Source organism: Leucopleurus acutus (assembly GCF_964270905.1).
Source record: "Leucopleurus acutus genome assembly, chromosome: 1".
NCBI classification, from domain to species: Eukaryota; Metazoa; Chordata; class Mammalia; order Artiodactyla; family Delphinidae; genus Leucopleurus; species Leucopleurus acutus.
Window position 1 is genome coordinate 148,574,731 of NC_139142.1, and position 20,798 is coordinate 148,595,528.

Here is a 20,798-nt window from a genome sequence, read left to right on the forward strand (position 1 = left end):
CATTATATCTATATCCCACAGTAGATGTGCCCCTTCTATACCTGACTATTGTTTAGGTCACATGAAGTCTGCAGTTTTCACCAACACTGCTGCCATGAATATCTAAGTATGTGTATCCTTAGACCCTAGCACTTAAATGTAAGAGTAGACCAGACACGTTCACTTAGCAATGTGAAAACTGACAAATGATGATTGTTAATAGATACCTATATGTCCAGCAGGAGGTTTTGGTGAGGATTGAGGCCTCTGGTTTAGTTATGGTGATTTTCTGGCTACTTAAATACAAATTCCATTAGTTCCATCTATCTCTTTATTAGACTGTGAAAACAATAATGGCAAAATCCATATGATTATTTTCTTTGTTGACTTAAACAGGATTGTGTGTGTGAAATACTGAAGTTATTCAGGATTGAGGCAGGAAAAGCTAAAATTTCGACCTCTTTTTTCTTTTCATCTATGCCTCCAAGCATATGGTACACATGTTAGTTATTTGTCTATAAAGGGCTCTTGGGGGAAAGACAGTTTCCAGTGTTTTATGTAAATCACAGAAGAAGTATCTGTATGCCTATAGATTTTGTAATTCTTCGATTCTCAAAATTAGCATTGCTAGCTCCCCTTGTGTACCTTCCACACTCTACTGGCTGCACACCCCCTTTCCTCTGCTACCATTTCTGCAAATGTACTCTATGAAGCTTTCAATATTGTACTCTTGGAGTCTTCCTTTCTGTATTAATTTTTCCAAATCATTTAGAAGGACGTTTGATAGAGGAGTGGGGCTAGAAACTGTAATCCATGTGAAAGTAATGGTGCCTCAGCATGATAAACCAAATGTGGCAAAATATTTAAAATTAGTGAATCTGGGTAAAGAGTAAATGAGAATTCTTTTTAATATTCTTGCAATTTCCATGTGTTTAAGATTGTTTCAGAATGAAAGTAAAATAATAACATGGGTATACCCATTTGTTTAAAATTTAAAAAGATAAAATTTATGTAAACTTATATATGGGTAGAATTCCTCCAGGAGTATACACAGACACTGTTAACACAGGTGTTGATGTAAGTCTTGGTGTGGCAGTCTGGTAAAGGAACAGGGATCTAAGTATCATTCAAACTAACATAATTCTGAAAGAAGGGGCTATTCATAATCATTCCAGGATAACGGTTGTAAACTGAGCCTTTACGAGGCAGATAGAGATATATGGTCAACAGAGGTTAAAAGCAGACTTATCACTGTATGTCGTTTTGTGCATTTGATTTTTTAAAAAAATATTTATTTATTTACTTTGACTGTAATGGGTCTTGTTGCGGCATGCGGACTTCTTAGTTGCTCATGCATGAGGGATCTAGTTCCCCAACCAGGGATTGAACCTGGGCCCCCTGCATTGGGAGCATGGAGTCTTACCCACTGGACCACCAGGGAAGTCTCACATTTGATCTTTTTAAACTATGTGAACATATTAACTATTCAAATACATAAAAATAACATAATTAGATAAGGAACCACTTAAATATTCATAAAAATAATAAGCATCAGGAACTGGCAGAATTATTGGAATATCCTTAGAGTTAAGAGAATTAGGTAGATCTGTTCTATGAGTACTCAAAAAGTGTAAATCTAAATATCTATACTTGTTTCAGAACCTAACATTTTCTCACAATAGAAAAACTTTTTATACAAATACTTTTATACTTACATAACTAATACATACATATTCTATGTATTTAAAATTTTTTAAACAAATGGGTGTAAGTGCTCACTTGGGCAACACATGTATTAAATACATGGGTATACTCTAACCGTACTATTTTTATTTTACTTTTATTTGGAAACAACCTTAAAATTATAGAAATTACAAGAATATTATTAAGAACTCTAACTTACCCTTTACCCAGATTCACTAATTTTAAATATTTTGCCACATTTTGTTTGTCATGTCCCTCTTTCCCACTATGTGTAAACTTTTTTGTTTGTTCTGGCCAATTTGAGAGACTGTTGCAGACATCATGCCACGTATGCATATATACTTCCTAAGAACAGGGATGTACATTTAGATACCCACAGTACAGTTATTAATTCAGGAACTTTAACATTTATGCAATTCTTTTATCTAATCTGCAGTCTATATTCCAGTTCCTTCAGCTATCCCAATAATTTTCTTTATAGCATTTTTTTTTTCTGATACAAATCTAGTTCAGGACTATAGATCCAATCAAGCTGCCATGGCTTTTTAAGATTATCTTTAATCTGGAATGGTTCCTTAGCCTTCTTTGATTTTCATGTGGTTATTATTTTTGAAGCATACAAGCCAGGTATTTTATAGAATGCCCTCTGTGTAGGTCTGTCTGAAATGTCTTCAAGACTGTGTCATCTTAGCAAAGAAATATGCCAAGGAATCTTTGAAGGAAGAAATGAATCAGATGATGATAACATGTAACAGTTATTTCATTTACTTCTATTTTAAATTTCTAATACAGTTCCATGTAACTGTTTAGCCCTTTGGATTATTACATACCCACTGACTAATTTTCATTAAATTTTTGCCTTGTAATGATTAAAAAAAAAAAGTTGCCAAGCTTTATTTAGGTTGCAATCATGATGCCTTTTTGGTTTGCAAGAAACAATTTTTTACTATCATAGTCCAAAATGATGTTTTATAACTACATCATTCCTTCAGTATTTTGTAGTTGACATTCTATAAGAAAGGACTTTTCTCCCCCATCCTCCCATCTTGCCCCCCACTCATTTCTTACAATGTGGAAAGGTATTTAGAAGCTAAAGTCTCAGTGCTACTAATAGATTATTGCTTTTAGGTCCTTTCAGATATATAGACATAGCTATGTATATAACTATAACTATATATAGTATATATAACTATATGTAGTTGTATATAAGTATATATAGACATATAAAACTCTGTATGGGGTTGTGTATTTTTTTCAAGTATTTATAATGTGTTCAATCCCAATTCAGTCACACAGGATTTTTCCTTGCCTTCTTCCATTCCCTATTTGTATCACTTCCTTCCACATTGACAACCCTCTCTCCCAAAGTTGTCTTCTCTCCTCCTCTTTCTCCCCTTCCTTTCCTCTTCTCCATTCCCCTTCCCTCCCATTGGTTGTCAGGCTGGACAATGCAGGCATCAAAGATTTAATATCAAACTTTAGAAAATGTCACAGAAAATGAAAACAGGCTTCTGGAAAGTGAGAAGGGCTTGATCCAAGAGGAAGAGGAATAATTGTAGGCACTCAGAGCCTCGAGTGACCTTGGCTCAGGGGCAGCTGCAGGGACCCTGTACCACCCTCGTATTTGTCTGAGCCTTGCGTGGCAGAAGAAGCCTCAGACCCTGGGCTGAGTCCCAGCCAACCTTCCTTGATGCTGCCACACAGTTTCCTATGAAAGTCATATTGACATTTTCTTCCAAGCTATGTCCAACATTTCTTTTTCTGTTGGATAGTGAACACGAGGTCTGGGTTCAAGCAGTGATTCTTCTGTCAGTATCAGACTCTGCAACAGGAGAAAAATCATATTTTTCAAGTAAAGTTAAGTAAACAAATTTCAAGTTTGCCTAAAGAAGAGAATGAAAAACCTACTTCTTTAAGATTGAACTTTGGGGTTCTGAGTAAGGAGGTCTCTGAGTAAATGTTGAATAGGTGATTTATTGGTTTTTAAAGTTTCCTTGGTGGAATGGACAATTATATTGCTTTATGAAAGAGAGGGAAGGATATTTTATGCATAAATATTTTTCTTTTATGGTGCCCATGTCCTTAGTTTAAATTCTTAGAAGATAGATTACTATCTTCATAAATCTATGAATCTATGTCCTGTTATAGCTATACATTATTGGAACTGAGTTTTAACAATTTTAAAAGCTGTTTTGTAATTGAAAGTACATTGCTACAAGCTAATTTTTTAAAATGTATTTTTAGTTATTTTAATTACAATTGCATAGTCTTTGATTACCAGGAACTTCACAATTAGTTTTGCTTCCACTTTTTTGCTTAGTTTTTAAATTAATTAATTAATTTATCTGTCTGTCTATCTATTGGCTGTGCCACGTGGCTTGTGGGATCTTAGTTCCCCGACTGGGGATTGAACCCAGGCCCCTGTGGTGAAAGCACTGAGTCCTAACCACTGGACTGCCAGGGAATTCTCTGTTTTTGTTTTTAAATTAAAGTGTTTTATTTACAGAAAAGTCACAGAAGAGGATTACAGAAAAGTCCAGAAAAGGATTAATACAATTTTATGAACACAATTTTGTTGGTAATAATTAACAGAATCAAGAGTAGTTTAATATATAATATCATTTGGTATATAATACACATTAAAATAGTTTTCGTTTTATGAAAGTTTATAAGTTTATCCATTAGTTTTCATGCTAACTCTATCCATTAGTATTTTATATTCCTTTTTTTAAACAAATCTAAAACTAAGGCAGTATACATGAAACAGATTTGATAAATATTTTAAAATCTTGCTATCTTCTGTATCAGATACTACTTTAATTTTAGAACCATCTTCAAATAAAATAGTCTGTCCATTATAATTCCTAAATGAATGAGTTAAGCATCAAATGGACATCAAAATACGTAAAAAAACTGTCATAAAATTTTAATGGAAAATATTGCATTAGCAATATCATAAATTAACAAAGAATTTTTAAAGAGTATTGCATGAAGTAAGGTACATTAAATGTTTTTTAATGATTAGGTCTAGAATAGTTTTTACTTGCGTTCTTTTTTTTTTTTTTTACTTGCATTCTTGTTCATATAGTTTAAAACACTAAAGCACTGACTTGAATGAAAGAGGACTATATTAAAATGAATAAGATTGCAGCATATGCCATTTTAAGAATAAAAGAAAGATAGACTAAGTGCTTTGATTTTATGTTCTCCATTCAAGTAGTCTTCAGTGTTTCTGTTATCTTTGAATAACAAAAAGGATTCTTTAAGTACTGTGTGGGAAAAAAAGACCACCTTTTTACTCATAGAAGAATTCTAATCTTATTTGGATTGAATCTTCTAGATGTCTCAAGGCAATTCCTTTAAGTAATAGCAGTTCATTATAAGGTGGCCAAAAGTAATCACTAATTTTGACATATGGATCATGTGGGACATCAAAAAATCTATTTATATGAATCTCTAACATTTCATGTAATGCTATCAGTTACGCAGTTGATTTTTTAATGTTTTTCTTTTTTCCTCTATATTTTTGTTATCATTTAAAAATTTCTTTTTAATTAATATATTTTCAAAAAAATTTTTGAAGTGTATTTGCTGTATAAAGCTGTATGTTACAGGTGTACAATATAGTGATGCACAGTTTTTAAATGTTATGCCTTATTTATGGTTATAAAATATTGGCTATATTCCCTGTGTTGTGCAATATATCCTTGTAGCTTATTTTATCAATAATAGTTTGTGCCTCTTAATCTGATACCCCTATATTGCCCCTCTGCCCTTCATTCTCCCCACTGGTAACCACTAGTTTGTTCTCTATAGCTGTGAGTCTGCTGCTTTTTTTGTTGTTGTTATATTCACTAACTTATTGTATTTTTAGGTTCCACATGTAAGTGATATCATACAGTATTTGTCTTTCTCTGACTAATTTCACTTATCATAATACCTTCCAAGTCTATCCATGTTGCTGCAAATGGCAAATTTTTGTTCTTGTCCATGTATATATGGAGCAAAATATATGTTCCATATATACATAAAATGGAATGTTACTCAGCCTCTTTATCCATTCATTTGTTGATGGACACTTAGGTTGCTTCTATATCTTGACTGTTTTAAGTAATGCTGCTATGAACATTGCGGTGCATGTATCTTTTTTAATTAGTGTTTTTTTTTTTATGGATATATACCCTGGAGTGGAATTGCTGGGACATATGTTAGCACTATTTTTAGTTTTTTTTGAGAAACCTCCAAACTGTTTTTCACAGTGGCTGTACCAATTTACATTCATACTGGCATTGTATGAGGGTTCTCTTTTTCAAGTCCTGGCTAACATTTATTATTTGTGGGTTTTTTGTTTTTTGTTTTTTTTTGTATTTTGGCTGCACCACATGGCATGCAGGATGGTTCCCCAACAAGGGATTGAACCCAGACCTCTGCAGTGAAAGTGCCAAATCGTAACCACTAGCCCACCAGGGAACTCCCTTATTTGTGCTATTTTTGATGATAGCCATTCTGACAGATATGAGGTGATACCTCATTGTGCTTTTGACTTGTATTTCCCTAATGATTAGCCACGTTGAGTATCTTTTCACGTGCCTGTTGGCCATCTGTATGTCCTCTTTGGAAAAATGTCTATTCAGGTCTTCTGCCCATTTTTTAATCAGAAGGAGAAATTAAGGAAGCAATCCCATTTACCATCACATCAAAAAGAATAAAATACCTAAAAATAAGCCTACCTAAGGGATCAAAATACCTGTACTTGGAAAACTATAAGACACTGATGAAAGAAATTGAAGACAACACAAACAGATGGAAAGATATACTGTGTGATTGGAGTGGAAGAATCAATATTGTTAAAATGACCATATTACCCAAGGAAATCTACAGATTCAATGAAATCTCTATCAAAATACCATGGGTGGGACTTCCCTGGTGGTCCAGCAGTTAAGACTCCATGCTTTCAATGAAGGGGGCCCAGGTTCGATCCCTGGTCAGGGAACTAGATCCCACATGCCACAATTAAGGGCCTGCATGCTGCAACTAAAATGATCCTGCATGCCACAACTAAGAATCCAGCACGCCACAGTGAAGATTCTTGCTGCTGCAACTAAGGCCTGGCATAGCCAAATAAATAAATTAATAACTATTTTTTAAAAAATGCCGTGGGGGCTTCCCTGGTGGTGCAGTGGTTGAGAGTCCGCCTGCTGTTGCAGGGGACACGGGTTTGTGTCCCTGTCCAGGAAGATCCCACATGCCGTGGAGCAGCTGGGCCTGTGAGCCATGGCCGCTGAGCCTGAGCATCCAGAGCCTATGCTCCACAACGGGAGAGGCCACAAAGGTGAGAGGCCCATGTACCGCAAAAAAAAAAAAAAAAAAGTCATGGATATTTTTCACAGAACTAGAACAAATAATTTTAAAATTTATATGGAAATGAAAAAGGCCCCAAATAGCCAAAACAATCTTGAGAAAGGACACTTTTGGAAGAATCAGGCTCCCTGACTTCAGGCTATACACAAAGCTACGGTAATCAAAATGGTATGGTACTGGCATAATAACAGACACACAGGTCAATGGAACAGAATAGAAAGCCCAGAACTAAACCCAGGTGCTTATGCTCAATTAATCTACAACAAAGGAGGCAAGAATAGACAATGTTTTTCTTTTTCAATTTTCTATCAGTTACAGGAAAATGGTCTTCTCAAAACTCACCCAAGGTAATCAAGAGTTTCTCCTTAAATTCTTTATTTTAAACATCTTTATTGAAGTATAATTGCTTTACAATGTTGTGTTAGTTGCTGCTGTATAATAAAGTGAATCAGCTATATATACACATATATCCCCATATCCTCTCCCTCTTGTGTCTCCCTCCCACCCTTCCTATCCCACCCCTCTAAGTGGTCACAAAGCACTGAGCTGATCTCCCTCTGCTATGCGGCTGCTTCCCACTAGCTATCTGTTTTACATTTGGTAGTGTATATATGTCAATGTTACTCTCTCACTTCATCCCAGCTTACCGTTCCCCCTTCCCGTGTCCTCAAGTCCATTCTCTACGTCTGCATCTTTATTCCTGTCCTGCCCCTAGGTTCATCAGAACCTTTGTTTTTTTAAAGATTCTATATGTATGTGTTAGCATACGGTATCTTTTTTCTCTTTCTGACTTACTTCACTCTGTATGACAGACTCTAGGTCCATCCACCTCACTACAAATATCTCAATTTCATTTCTTTTTATGGCTGAGTAATATTCCATTGTATATATGTGCCACATCTTCTTTACCCATTCATCTGTCAATGGACACTTAGGTTGCTTCCATGTCCTGGCTACTGTAAATAGCGCTGCAGTGAAAATTGTGATACATGACTCATTTTGAATTATGGTTTTCTCAGGGTATATGCCCAGTAGTGGGATTGCTGGGTCATATGATAGTTCTATTTTTAGTTTTTTAAGGAACCTCCATACTGTTCTCCACAGCGGCTCTATCAATTTACATTCCAACCAACAGTGCGAGAGGGTTCCCTTTTCTCCACACCCTTAATTCTTTTATATTAAGCATTTTTGTTTTCAGCTTATTAAATGTTCTCAATTCAGAAAAAAATGTCACTATGTGATGTTTCATTGTTTACTATATTAAGAGATTCCAGTATCTGTTGCTGTTCAGCCAGCCACTATTTTTTCTTTATCTTTTCATTCTTTGACATTACCATTCTAGACAGTACCATTTGTAGATCATGTCTTAATTTTTGGAACTCTTCTTTTCCTAATGTTACCAGAACATCTTCATTCAGTGGGATTAATTTAGGAGTTTCTTTCTGCCATTGACTAATTCCAGTGGTGGTTAAACATTTCACTGACATAATTAATGATAACTGAGCATTTGAATCAGTGAATGTCTCAGTTCCAGCAAGCAATGTTTTATTCTGACATTCTTCCACATCATTTCATATTTCTTCACCTTCTTTGGTAAGTTCTTCTTCAGCATCTCTAGTGTCTTCCACATCTGCAGTACACTCTGTATCTTGCTGATTGAGTGACTCATGCTTATAATTTTCTTAGCCTTATGATAATTTAAAAAGTTTTAGGACCTTGGGCAATCCCTTAAACCAGTGGTCCCCAACATTTTGGCACCAGGGACTGGTTTCATGGAAGAAAGTTTTTCCACAGACCAGAGTGGTGGGGAGGATGGTTCAGGCGGTAATGTGAGAGATGGGGAGCAGCAGATGAAGCTTCGCTGGCTCACCCGCCACTCTTGTCCTGCTGTGTGGCCCAGTTCCTAACACGCCGTGGACCGGTACCAGTCCACAGCCCAGGGATTGGGGACCCCTGCCTTATACTATCTGTGCATGAGTTTCCTTATCACTCTATTCAGAGAATGTGCTAGAGAATAAAGGAGTACTTGAAGGGAAGCCCTCAAGTTAATCAGTTTCCTCAGTTCCCTACCACTTTGTCTTTCCCTCCTAACAGGTGGGTTTTTGGAGCTGTCATTGGTGCAGGAGCTAGATAAGAGTGGCACTTGAGGCCTGGCTGGACTTTGGGCAATTCCCAATTCCAGCACGTGGGAAGTTTTCCCCCACACCACCAAGCAATTCTCTAGGTGTCCCGCAATTGAACTCAATTCTGACATTCAATCCAGTGACGTTCAATCCAGTGATAGCATCAGATTCCACAGGTTAAGGACTCAGTCCCACAAAACTGCCCCCTTCTGCTTCAGATATCAATCACAAGTTTAGGTTGTCACCTGTGTCTCTGATCAACTGGCTAAAAATCAGAGGTTCCTACGATCCCCTCCTTGGGTTCAATTAATTTGCTAGAATGGCTCACAAGACTTAGAAAACCAATTTACTCACTAGATTATCAGTTTATTACAAAGGATATTAAAAGTTAGGAATCAGCAGCGATAGGAACAGATACCTAGAGTAAGGTCCTGAACAAAGGAACTTCTGTCCCCATGGAGTTTGGGTCCAGCACTGTGGCGAATGGAAGTGTTCTAGTTCACAAACCTGGAAGTTTTAGAAACCCCATCCTTTTGTTTTTTTATGGAGTCTTCATTATATAGGCATGGTTGATTAAATCATTGGCCACTGGAGATTGATTTTAATTTCAGCCCCTCTCCCCTCCTCAGAGGTCTGGGGATGGGACTGAAAGTTCCAGCTCTCTTATCAATTGGTTATCTTGGCAACCAAGCCAGCCCTCACCCTTCCCGACCTTCCAAAGCCACCGTATTAACATAACAAAAGATACCTTTTTCAATCTCAGCACCAGAAATTCCAAGGGTTTTAGGAGCTTTGTGCCAGAAAGGGGGACCAAATATATATTTCTTATTCTAAGTTGCAGTATCACAGGTATCCAGCTCCCAAGTGTTGCAGGAAAGAAAGTGGGGCCAGAGAGAATGGTAACATCCCAGGTCACATCCAAGTCCCTGGGATAGCTACCGAGTGTGGGTTCTTGGCTTCACACAGGAAAGAATTCAAGAGCGAGCCATAGTAAATTGAAAGAAGGTTTATTTAGGGAGATACATACTCCATAGAGTGTGGGCCATCTCAGAAGGGGAGAGGCACTAGGATACAGGGTTGTCAGTTTTTACAGGGGTGGGTAATTTCATAGACTAATGAATGGGACGATTATTCCAACTATTTTGGGGAAGGGGCGGGGATTTCTAGGATTTGGGCTACCACCTGCGTTTTGGCCTTTTATAGTCATTGGCCTCAGAACTGTCTTGGTGCCTGTGGGTGTGTCCTTTAGCTGATATATTACAATGAGCATATACTGAGACTCAAGGTCTAGTGGAAGTCAATCATCCACCATCTTTGACCTAGTTGGTTCTAACTAGTTTATGTCATGTCCTCAATGGCTATCATTCTTTTAAAGGTTGTGCCTTGCCCCCTTCCTATCTTACCAGCAGTAAAGGGTCTCTCCTTCAGGGCTGGGGCTCCATATCCTGTGAAATGCCAGGCAGCCCCAGTGGCAAGTTGCAACCATTATGGCACTCTCCTCAGCCCATCACTTACCACCACAGAGCCACTGCTTCTGTTTTTTAGTTTTGCCTGTTGGCCCTCCTCTACTAAGCCCCTGTTTATACTAGCAATGATGCCAGATATACTAAATGGTTTCTAGCTTATTTCAGTCTTCTTTGTTAATTATACTGTGCCTCCCAGCAGTGAGAGTCATTGATTCCGTAATGTTGATTGAATGTTTACTCTTTGTCAGCCCATTTGTGGAATTGTTGACAAAACAGCTATGACTCTTGTGGGGAGCTAGTTTGGAAAAGAGACAGGGCAAACAATCAGACAACTTGCTGTCTACAAGAGGACAATGAGCTAAGTGCCTGGTGTTTAGGAGCCTAGTGGAGGGTGATCAGGAAGAGATTCTTAGGAAAGTCATTAATTGGGTTGGGCTCAGGGGTGAGCCCGTGGTTTGGAAATAGAGGGATTTGATGGAAGTTCACAGACAAGGAAACTGAACACATCAGAGGCATTGCCAAAAAGCAAAAGACCTGCCTCACAAACATATGGAGAGAGAAGGGAGAGCAAAAGTTTGGGATTTAACATGTATATGGGCCCCACAGAGTAGAGGGAACATGGCATTCATTGAAGGATTTTTATCAGTGTTGTTCTCTGGTGAGATAGGGATAAGTCTACAGGATAATTGGAGAAACAGAAAGAATGGGATCATAGAGATACATTTGGGAATGATTCAAACTGTATTCATTTATACTGAGGGTCAGCAAAGTACAACCTGTAGTCAAATCCAGACCTCTGCCTTGTATGTATAAGGCTTGTGAAATAAAATTGGTTTTTATATTTTTAAGTAGTTGAGAAAAATCAGAGTACTATTTCTTCAAATTTCAGTGTCCACAGTAAAGTTTTATTGGAATACAGTCGTGCAAGTTTGTTTACAGATTGTCTATGGCTGCTTTCACACTACAATAGCAAAGTTGAGTAGTTGCTACAGAGACCTATATCTCTTAAGGCTTAAAATATTTACAGCTCTTTACAGAAAAGGATTACTAACCTGTAGTTTACAGAATTAAACTAATTTTGTTGAATGCCCATGTCAAGGCAGGCTATCAGTTATTCATGTATATGTTGTAGGGGATCACAAGTTAAGAATACAAGACCCCTTTCATTTTAGAGCTTCCATTTTGGTGGAAGTTAAATTTTACTTAATAGGTGGGTTTATTTGAAATCTAGATAGAAATACTGGCATATGGAATGTGAATTATGTTATGGCATCTCTGCCTCTGAAAACCTCCTGAGAGACTTCCTGAAGGTAATGCTGTCCAAACTGAGACGAGGATGGAGAGAGGTTAGAGGCCAGAGGCAAGAGTCTGAAATTCGGATGTGAAAGGACCATGGAGGAATGGGGAGTGTTTCTGTTACCAGGTTCGTCGACAGAACCCATGCTGGGGTCCTAGCCTGGCTGAGACCCCTTGTTTCAGCCAGGGAGGTTCTTTTTCTGATCGGATCCATGCAGTCAATAATGAAACTGATGCTGAGACTGGAACAGCAGTGGCCAAAGAATGGAGAAGCAGGAACCTAGTTCACAACTCAACTTCTCAACCCAATTCAGGCAGAGACACCAAATATATAGGAGAGTCGAAATAAAAGGGAGGGTTTTGGAAAGAGTGGGAGGGATATTCATGAGTCATCTGAGACAGATGAGTGGTTTGGACCCAAAACTGATGCAACTCTCCTTTTCAGTCCTTGTGTGGAATTTTCTGGTTGTTGTGGCAATCATCAGCTGTTCTGGCGCTGGTGGGTGTGTCATTTAGCTAATGTGTTACTGTGAGTGTATAATGAGGCTCAAGGTCTACTGGAGGTTGAATCTTCTGCCATCTTGGGCCTAGTTGGTTCCAACCAGTTCTTGTCTTTTTTTTGTCTATGCAGCTTCCTCCTGAAACTTAGATTAAGTGTAATTGGTTTCCATTTGAGAGAGTGGCAGGGGTATGATTCTTGGGCAACAGCCTTGGTAACATTTCTTGTCTTGTTTGTGAAGTGGAAAGCATTTTTGGAACAGGGTAGGGAAGGGAGAGGAGACATTGAAGGATTCCAAGGAGAATGATCCATGCCAAGTCCTCTAGATTGGAGATCGCTTTGCTCTAAACATGTCATTTCTAGCATGCGTGGCCTATTTGGAGTAAACACAATTAAGGGAGGTTCTAAACAGGAGAGCTTTCAGTGCAATGGTATCTGAAAAGTTGCCCTCAAATAAGGTTAGGTATTAGAAAGCTCTTCCTGCTTTTGAGAAAAGTAAACTCTGGGTGTTCACTCTTTGGGACTATGGCAGAGAAGTATTATAAATTGTGTGGCTTATATTCTTTCTCCTTTTTGCACTCTTCCTGCTCCTTCCCACTGAAGATTCCCATGAGTGGCCTCTGAATTGTGTAATTAATGAACCTCTTGCTGAAATATACACTTACTTATATTCCATGATTTTGTGTAAAACTTGTCTTTAAGAATCAGGGACAGCTTAACATGCCCTTTGGCATCAAGATCTGGGAGGCCAAGTTTGGTGTCTTATAAACTTTCAGGGAACCCAGATTCCTGATATCTGGTAAGAAGGGTGGTGCTGAAATGTGAAGGTGTTGGGAATCAGAGTCTCAGTGGAGGGGAGACGGATTTTGATCATAGTGCACGTTTGAACCAACGGACTAATGATGGTTGGGGCCAGGGTAGTGGGGACCAAAGAAATATTTTACTTATTTTAAATTATCAACAGAATTTATTGTTGATACAAATGTTAATTAAATATATTTTACCAATAACTTATAAAGCAATTGATAGAACCAAAACAATTTCCCTCTAAAGGTATAATACTGACTTTTTTTGTTTTTAAAAAATTTGCATCTGGTCTTGCTTTTCATGAATCTAATAATTTGCTTACTCATCATAATGCTAGGCACTATTGTTTTTTATTGTGGTAAAATTCATGTTAAATAAAATTTACCATTTAAATGTACAGCTCAGTGGCATTGTGTGTCACCTTGTTCTGCAATCATCAACCATACATCTCCAGAACTCTTGCAAAACTGAAATGGTACCCACTAAACACAATTCCCCATTACTCCCTATTCCCAGCCCCTAGCAATGACCATTCTGCTTTCTGTCTTTATGAATCTGACTACTCTAGGTATCTCATATAAGTAGAATCATACAATATTTGTTCTTTGCTGTCTGGCATATTTCACTCACATAATGGCCTGACATTTCATCCATGTTGTAGCTATGTGTCAGAATTTTCTTCCTTTCCAAGGTTGAATAATATTCCCTGGTATGTACATACCACATGTACATACCACATATGGTATTTCTGTTTTCTTTTGTTTTTTTCCCCCAGAAATAACATAGAGATGAATCCATAACAGATGCACCATTTTACCTTCCCAAGGGCAAGGCACAAGAGTTCCAGTTTCTCTACATCCTTGCCAACACTTTTTTTTTTTTTTTTTTTTTGCTGTGCGCGGGCCTCTCACTGCTGCGGGCTCTCCCGTTGCGGAGCACAGGCTCCGGACGCGCAGGCTCAGCGGCCATGGCTCACGGGCCCAGCCACTCTGTGGCATGTGGGATCTTCCCGGACCAGGGTACAAACCCGCGTCCCCTGCATCGGCAGGCTGACTCCCAACCACTGTGTCACCAGGGAAGCCCATTTTTATTATTATTATTTTTAATACAATAGTTAATCTAATGGGTGTAAAGTGGTATCTTGTTGTATACTGATTTTTACTGATTGGTATATCTTCTTTGGAGAAATGTCTGTTCAAGTTATTTCCCCATTTCTTAATCAGATTGCTTTGTTGAGTTGTAGGAGTTCTTTATATATTTTGGATATCAGTTTATAAGATTGCAAATATTTTCTTCTGTGGGTTGCTTTTTTCACTCTGTTGATTTGGTACACAGAAGTTTTTAATTTTGATATACTCAAGTTAATCTATTTTTCTTTTGTTTCCTGTGCTTTTGGTGTCATATTCAAGAAATTGTTGTCAAATCTAATATTACAAAGCATTTCTCAATGCTTTCTAAGAGATTTATAGTTTTAGCTTCTAAGTTTAGGTCTTTGATCCATTATGAGTTAATTTTTGTGTATGATGTAAGGTAAGGGCCCAACTTCATTTTTTTTTTGTTTTTGCATGTGGATTTCCAATTTTCCCTGCACCATGTGTTGAAAAGACTGTCCTTTTCCTATTGAATGGACTTTACACCCTTGTTGAAATAATTTGACCTATATGCAAAGGTTTATTTCTTGGCTCTCTATTCCATTGGTCTATATGGTTTGCATTCTTCTTTAAAAGTATTTTTTAGGCTTTACATTTCAAAATCAGCATTCCTAGTACAGCATATAGGAATAAATACAGCGGGAAAGATTTTTTCAAGTTGTATTCAGAAATAATTGCCAGACATCTCTTTATAAGTTTAAGATGTTATAGCATGATGGTTTCATTTACATATATTGTGAAACGAAGATTTAAAAAAATATTTATTTATTTATTTGGCTGCTCTGGGTCTTAGTTGCAGCATGCGGGATATTTGTTGCGGCATGCGGGATCTTAGTTGCGGCATGCGGGATCTAGCTCCCTGATCAGGGATGAACCTAGACCCTCTGCATTGGGAGCATGGAGTGTTAACCACTGGACCACCAGAGAAGTCCCTGAAAGGAAGATTGTTAATTACACTATTCTGACTAGGAATCCCTGACAACTTTTGTGATGTAAGTCAGGTGACTAACATAGAGATCAGCAAACTTTTTCTCTAAAGGGCCAATTTATTGGAGAGACAGAGATTTATTTTAAGAAATTGACTCATGTGATTGTGGAGGCTGGCAAATCCAAAATCTGCAGGGTAAACTAGCAGGTTGGAGACCCAGGGAAGGGTTGATGTTACCGCTTGAGTCCAAAGGCCATCTGCTGGCAGAATTCTGTCTTTCTTAGGGTACCTCAGTCTGCTTTTGCTTAAGACCTTCAGCTGATTTAATGAGACTTATCTACATTATGGAGGATAATCAGCTTTACTCTAAGTCTACTGATTTAAATGTTAATCCCATCTGAAGAATATTTTCACAGCAACATACAGGTAGTGTATGTATACAGGTAGTGTTTGACCAAATATCTGGGTACTGTGTCCTAGTCAATTTGACACATAAAATTACCCACACAGTCAAATAGTAAATATTTTTGGCTTTGTGGACCAAATAGTTTCTGCTGTGTAGGGGAGGAAAAAGCTTTCCTCAGTCTTCCCCCTGGCTAGGTCTGAAAATTAAACTGAAAAAGGCATGCAAATTTATTTATGACTTAAAAAATTTTTTTGGCAGCACCGTGGGGCTTGCAGGATCCTAGTGCCCTGACCCGGGATGGAACCCCGGATCCTCGGCGGTGAAAGCATGGAGTCCTAACTACTGGACTGCCAGGGAATTCCCCATGCAAATTTATTTAATGTGAGTTTTGTGTGACACGGGAGCCTTCATTTCTAAGGAAATTAATACCTGTAGAAACAGACCTTGAGTATTTTTATGCTAGGTTTGATGAGGAATAGGCAGTTGTATAGAAATATGATAAGTCAGAGAGGATGAGGTTAGTGTAGAAAACTGGGGAAAATTTATTAAAACCTGTTTGTTCTGATTCTTCTTGGCATCCTTTTGTCTTTGGAAATAAGGATGATCCTTCCCCCAGGGTATAGGGAGGGCACATTTCACGTGAGGCTTTTATGACTTGTTTCAGAGGAAGAGGGTTGGGAGAAGATCAAAGTGACCTTCCTGCTTCTGCCATTTTCTCAAACACCTTGAGCTTAAAATATTCAATATGCCAAGGTGCTGTATGTTGGGGTAGTATGCCCTTAACCCCATCAGTTGTAACTACTCAACTGTGCAGCTGTAGCCATAGCTAATATGTAAACAAATGTACAAAGCTGCTGGGGGATAATAGAAAAAAATATATATCAGTCTCTGCTCCCAGGTCCTGGCATAGAGCTCCTAAAACCTTTTAAATTTCCTAAGTAATAAGAACACTAGGAGCATCTCTTTTTCTAATATTTGGTCTTTGACCTCATCCTTGTCACAGGGCTCCTAAATCTCTTGTAAGTTCCTACATGATAAGAACACTTGGAGCATCTTCTATTCTAATGAGGTGACTCTGGGTGGGCTCCTGGGTGGCTCCTGGTCATCAGAAAGACAAAGCCATGCTTAGAAGCTTGGAATTGTTCAGCCCCACCCTGCACCTCTCCTTAATAATTGACCATGCCTACGTGAGGAAGCTACCATAAAAATCCCCAAAGTACAGTGTTCCAAGAGCTTCTAGGTTGGTGAACATATCAATGTACTGGGAGGGTAATGCACCCCAGGTTCATGGGACAAAACCTCCTATGCTTGGGACCCTCCCAGACCTCACCGTAAGTATCTCTTCATCAGGCTGTTCAGCTGTATCATTTATCATATCCTCTAATAAACCATCAAATGTAAGTAAAATTTTCCCTAAGTTCTGTGAGTTGCTCTAGCAAATTAATTGAACCTGAAGTGGGAGGAGGTTATAGGAACCTCCAATTTGTAGCCAAGCCAGACAGAAGCATCAACTGGAAAAAAAAAAAAAGCACAACCTAAAAGTTGAGAATTATGTTTTATTCAGCAGATTTTCTGAGGACTTAAGCCCAGAAGACAGCCCCTCAGATAGTTCTGAAGGACTGTTCCCCAGAGGTAAAGGAGGAGCCAGGATATATAGAAATTTTTGCAAAAAACAAACAAACAAAAACTCCCCCAAAACCAGGTAGTGGGAATATTAAAAGATTACTGTTAATTAAAGAAAAACCAGCTATCTCAAGTTAATGAATTTAACACTTTTCTTTGTTTGGGAAGATGCAAGAGTCTGGGCTCATTGAAATCATTCCTTTGATATGCACCTTAACCATCTAGGGGATGGCATCCTGTTTTTCTCCATCCTGAATCCCCTCAGGGTGCACAGTTGGGGGCGGCTGCTGTGGCTGATGGCTTCATGGTGGCAACATCCTTTGTTTACTAATATGGCAGTCTACATTCTCTGTCCACAGAAGTTATGGGTAACCTGGGGACATGTTTCTTGCACTTGGAATCTGATGTGGGATGGGAGCAGTCTTGTGGGACTGAACTGTGGGATCTGACCTGTGGGATCACACTGTATCGAGGTGGTTAGTGTTAGAATTGAGTTAAATTGTAAGACACCCAGCTGGCGTAATGGATAACTGCTTGTTGTAGAGAAAACCCCACACACGTTTGGTGACAAAAGTGTCAGGAGTGAAGTATTGTATGCGAGTCTGGTAATTGTGTAAGGCTAAAGGAGAAACACACAGGAGTTAGGGACCTGGATTTATCCCTACTCAGGGAAAGCCTGGGTTTTTCTTTTTATTTATTTATTTTTGGCTGCATTGGGTCTTTGTTGCTGCGTGCGGGCTTTCTCTAGGTGCGGCGAGCGGGGGCTACTCTTCGTAGCGGTGTGAAGACTTATTGTGGTGGCTTCTCTTGTTGTGGAGCACGGGCTCTAGGCGCGCGGGCTTCAGTAGCTGTGGCACACGGGCTCAGTAGTTGTGGTTCGCGGGTGCTAGAGCGCAGGCTTGGTAGCTGTGGCACAGGGGCTTAGTTGCTCCTCGGCATGTGGGATCTTCCTGTACCAGGGCTTGAACCCGTGTCTCCTGCAGTGCCAGGCGATTTTTTTTTTTTTTTTTTTTTTGCCAGGCGATTCTTAACCACTGTGCCACCAGGGAAGCCCGTGCCTGGGTTTTTCTATTCAGGCATGTTCTGCATGCACTTTATTCCTGGATACTGAAATTTGAACTTCATATAATTTTCATGTGTCACAAAATAGTCTTTCTTTTGATTCCCTCCCAACTGTTTAAAAAATGCATAGGCTGTAGGTGGGATTTGATGTAGTTATCTGACAGTCTAGAGAATTCTTGTCCCAAAGCCTGGAGACACAGTGAGAATGTGTGCAAAATCTGTGGGTGGAAGAGTGTCTTTTTATTGCTTGTGTCCTGTTTGACCATTTTCTAGAGGAGTAGGTACTTTCTTCCTCTGTTCAGCCTCTTCCTGAGTTGGTCCTGGGATTTTCCAAGAAGGCTGCTAATAGGATAATCTTCCTCCTGCAGTTCCCAGGGTCAGGGAGGGATCCTGCACCAAAGATTTCTCTCTCCTATTCAGCTTTCTTGTGAACCAATTGTGCATGTAGTGAAAGACTGCCACCCAGTGCCTTAAGCAAGGAGCCTAAGGGGGCAGTTTTTGGGCTTTTGTGCTGTTTTCTCTTTTCGCCCAGCTCTCTGCTTGGGCTTGAGGTTCATATATGTGGATTTGTCACATCCTTTGTGGAATAAAAATTATAGGGAAGAGAGCCATTACCCCTACGAGACAGTCATTACAGCATACAGTAGTGGTTAAGAGCAGAGGCACAGGAACCAGTGTGCTGGGCTTGACTCTGGGTTCAACCACCTGTGACCTGTGTGACTTTTGAGTGTGGTTCTTCACTGCTCTGGGTCTGTTTCCTAATCTGTAAAAGGGTTGGAGATTGGAGATAACTTATATGGTTGTTATTTGGACTAGCGTTAAAGTACTTCATAATGACTGGGCATCCTTGCACTTTTTTTCTTTGAGGTTCTCTTTTCCTTATTGATTTCTATAAGTTCTTAATGTAGTGGGTAGATAATTAATTCATTATCTAAGTATATAGCAAATGAGTTCTCTTGTCTTTTTTTCTTTTAACTTTGTTTATTGTGTCTTTTGCCAGACAAGTTTCCTTGAACAACTTTTTTCTGTACCCTTTACTTTTTATTTCATACAGTTCATAAATTTGAATTACAGGAAAAAATCTTTTAAATTAGAATTACAGAATTTTTCAGTGGGATGTCTCCCTTCTACTCTTGTCTGTGCGCCTTCTTCTCCTTTATAGGCGGCCATGTTAGGATATTTTTGTATATCATTTTCTGATCAGTTTTATTACCTTAATCAACGTTAATTTCAGAGTAGTTTTATATTTACATAATTATTTTGAAGGTAGTACAGAGAGTTCCCCTGTACCTCATACATATATTCCCCTATTATCAATGTCTTTCTTACATTAGTATCGTACATTTGTTACAATAATGAATCAATATTGGTACATTATTATTAACAGAAGTTCATACTTTATTCATGTCCTCAGTTTCTCCATAATGTCCAGGATCTCATTCAGGATAATACATTTAGTACTTCTGTCTCAAGGCTCTTGGTTGTGACAAGACTCAGAAAGTTTCTCAGCCTCTGTTTTTGATGCCCTTGACAGTTATGGGGATTACTAGTCAGGTATTTTGTAGAATGTCCCTCAATTGGGATTAAAAAAAAAAAAGATTTATAATGCACATACCAGAAAACCTACTTTTTAAAAAATGCACAATTCAGTGCTTTTTAATATATTCCCAATGTTTTACAACCATCCCTACTATCTAATTCCAGAACATTTCATCATTCTGTAAAGAAACATTGTAACCATTAGCAGTCAATCTCCATTTGCCCTTCTCGCATTTCCTGACAATCGCTAATCAGCTTTCTGACTCTATGGATTTGCCTATTTTGAACAATTCATTTAATGGGCTCATAAAAAATATGGCCTTTCACTTAGCATATTCAGGGTTCATCCATTTTGTAGCGTGAATCAATACTTCATTCCTTTTAATGGACAAACGCTATTCCATTGTACATTTATGCCATACCACATATTTTGTTTATCCATTCATCAGTTGATAGACATTTCGGTTGTTTCCACTTTTGACTGTTATAGCATGGTTGCTATGAAAATTCATTTACAAGTTTTTGCACAGATGTATGCATTTATTTTGGGTTATATACTTAGGAGTAGAACTGTGGGGGGTCATAGGGTAACTTTATGGTTAAATTTTTAGGTACTCCCAAACTCTTTTCCTGAACTACACTACTTTACATTCCTATGAGCAGTGTTAGAAGGTTCCAATTTCTCCACATCCTCCTTAACATGTGTTATTGTCTTCTTGATTATAGCCCTCCTAGTGAGTGTGAAGTAGTATCTCAAGGAGCTATTCATTTGCATTTCGCTAAAGACTGATGATGCTGAGCATCTTTTCATGTGCTGATTGGCCATTTGTTTGCCAGTTTTGGGTGAATTATCC

At 38.4% G+C, this 20,798-nt stretch overlaps 1 pseudogene across 1 annotated transcript; it reads right to left on the reverse strand.

The window, feature by feature from the left end:
* Positions 1 to 4,978: 4,978 nt before the first annotated feature.
* On the reverse strand, positions 4,979 to 12,075 carry LOC309969069 (centromere protein K-like; annotated as a pseudogene). Its single transcript has 4 exons — positions 12,054 to 12,075; positions 8,207 to 8,602; positions 7,306 to 7,408; positions 4,979 to 5,157 (listed from the first exon to the last, which is right to left on the reverse strand). The product of its transcript is annotated as a centromere protein K-like (transcript).
* Positions 12,076 to 20,798: the final 8,723 nt, after the last annotated feature.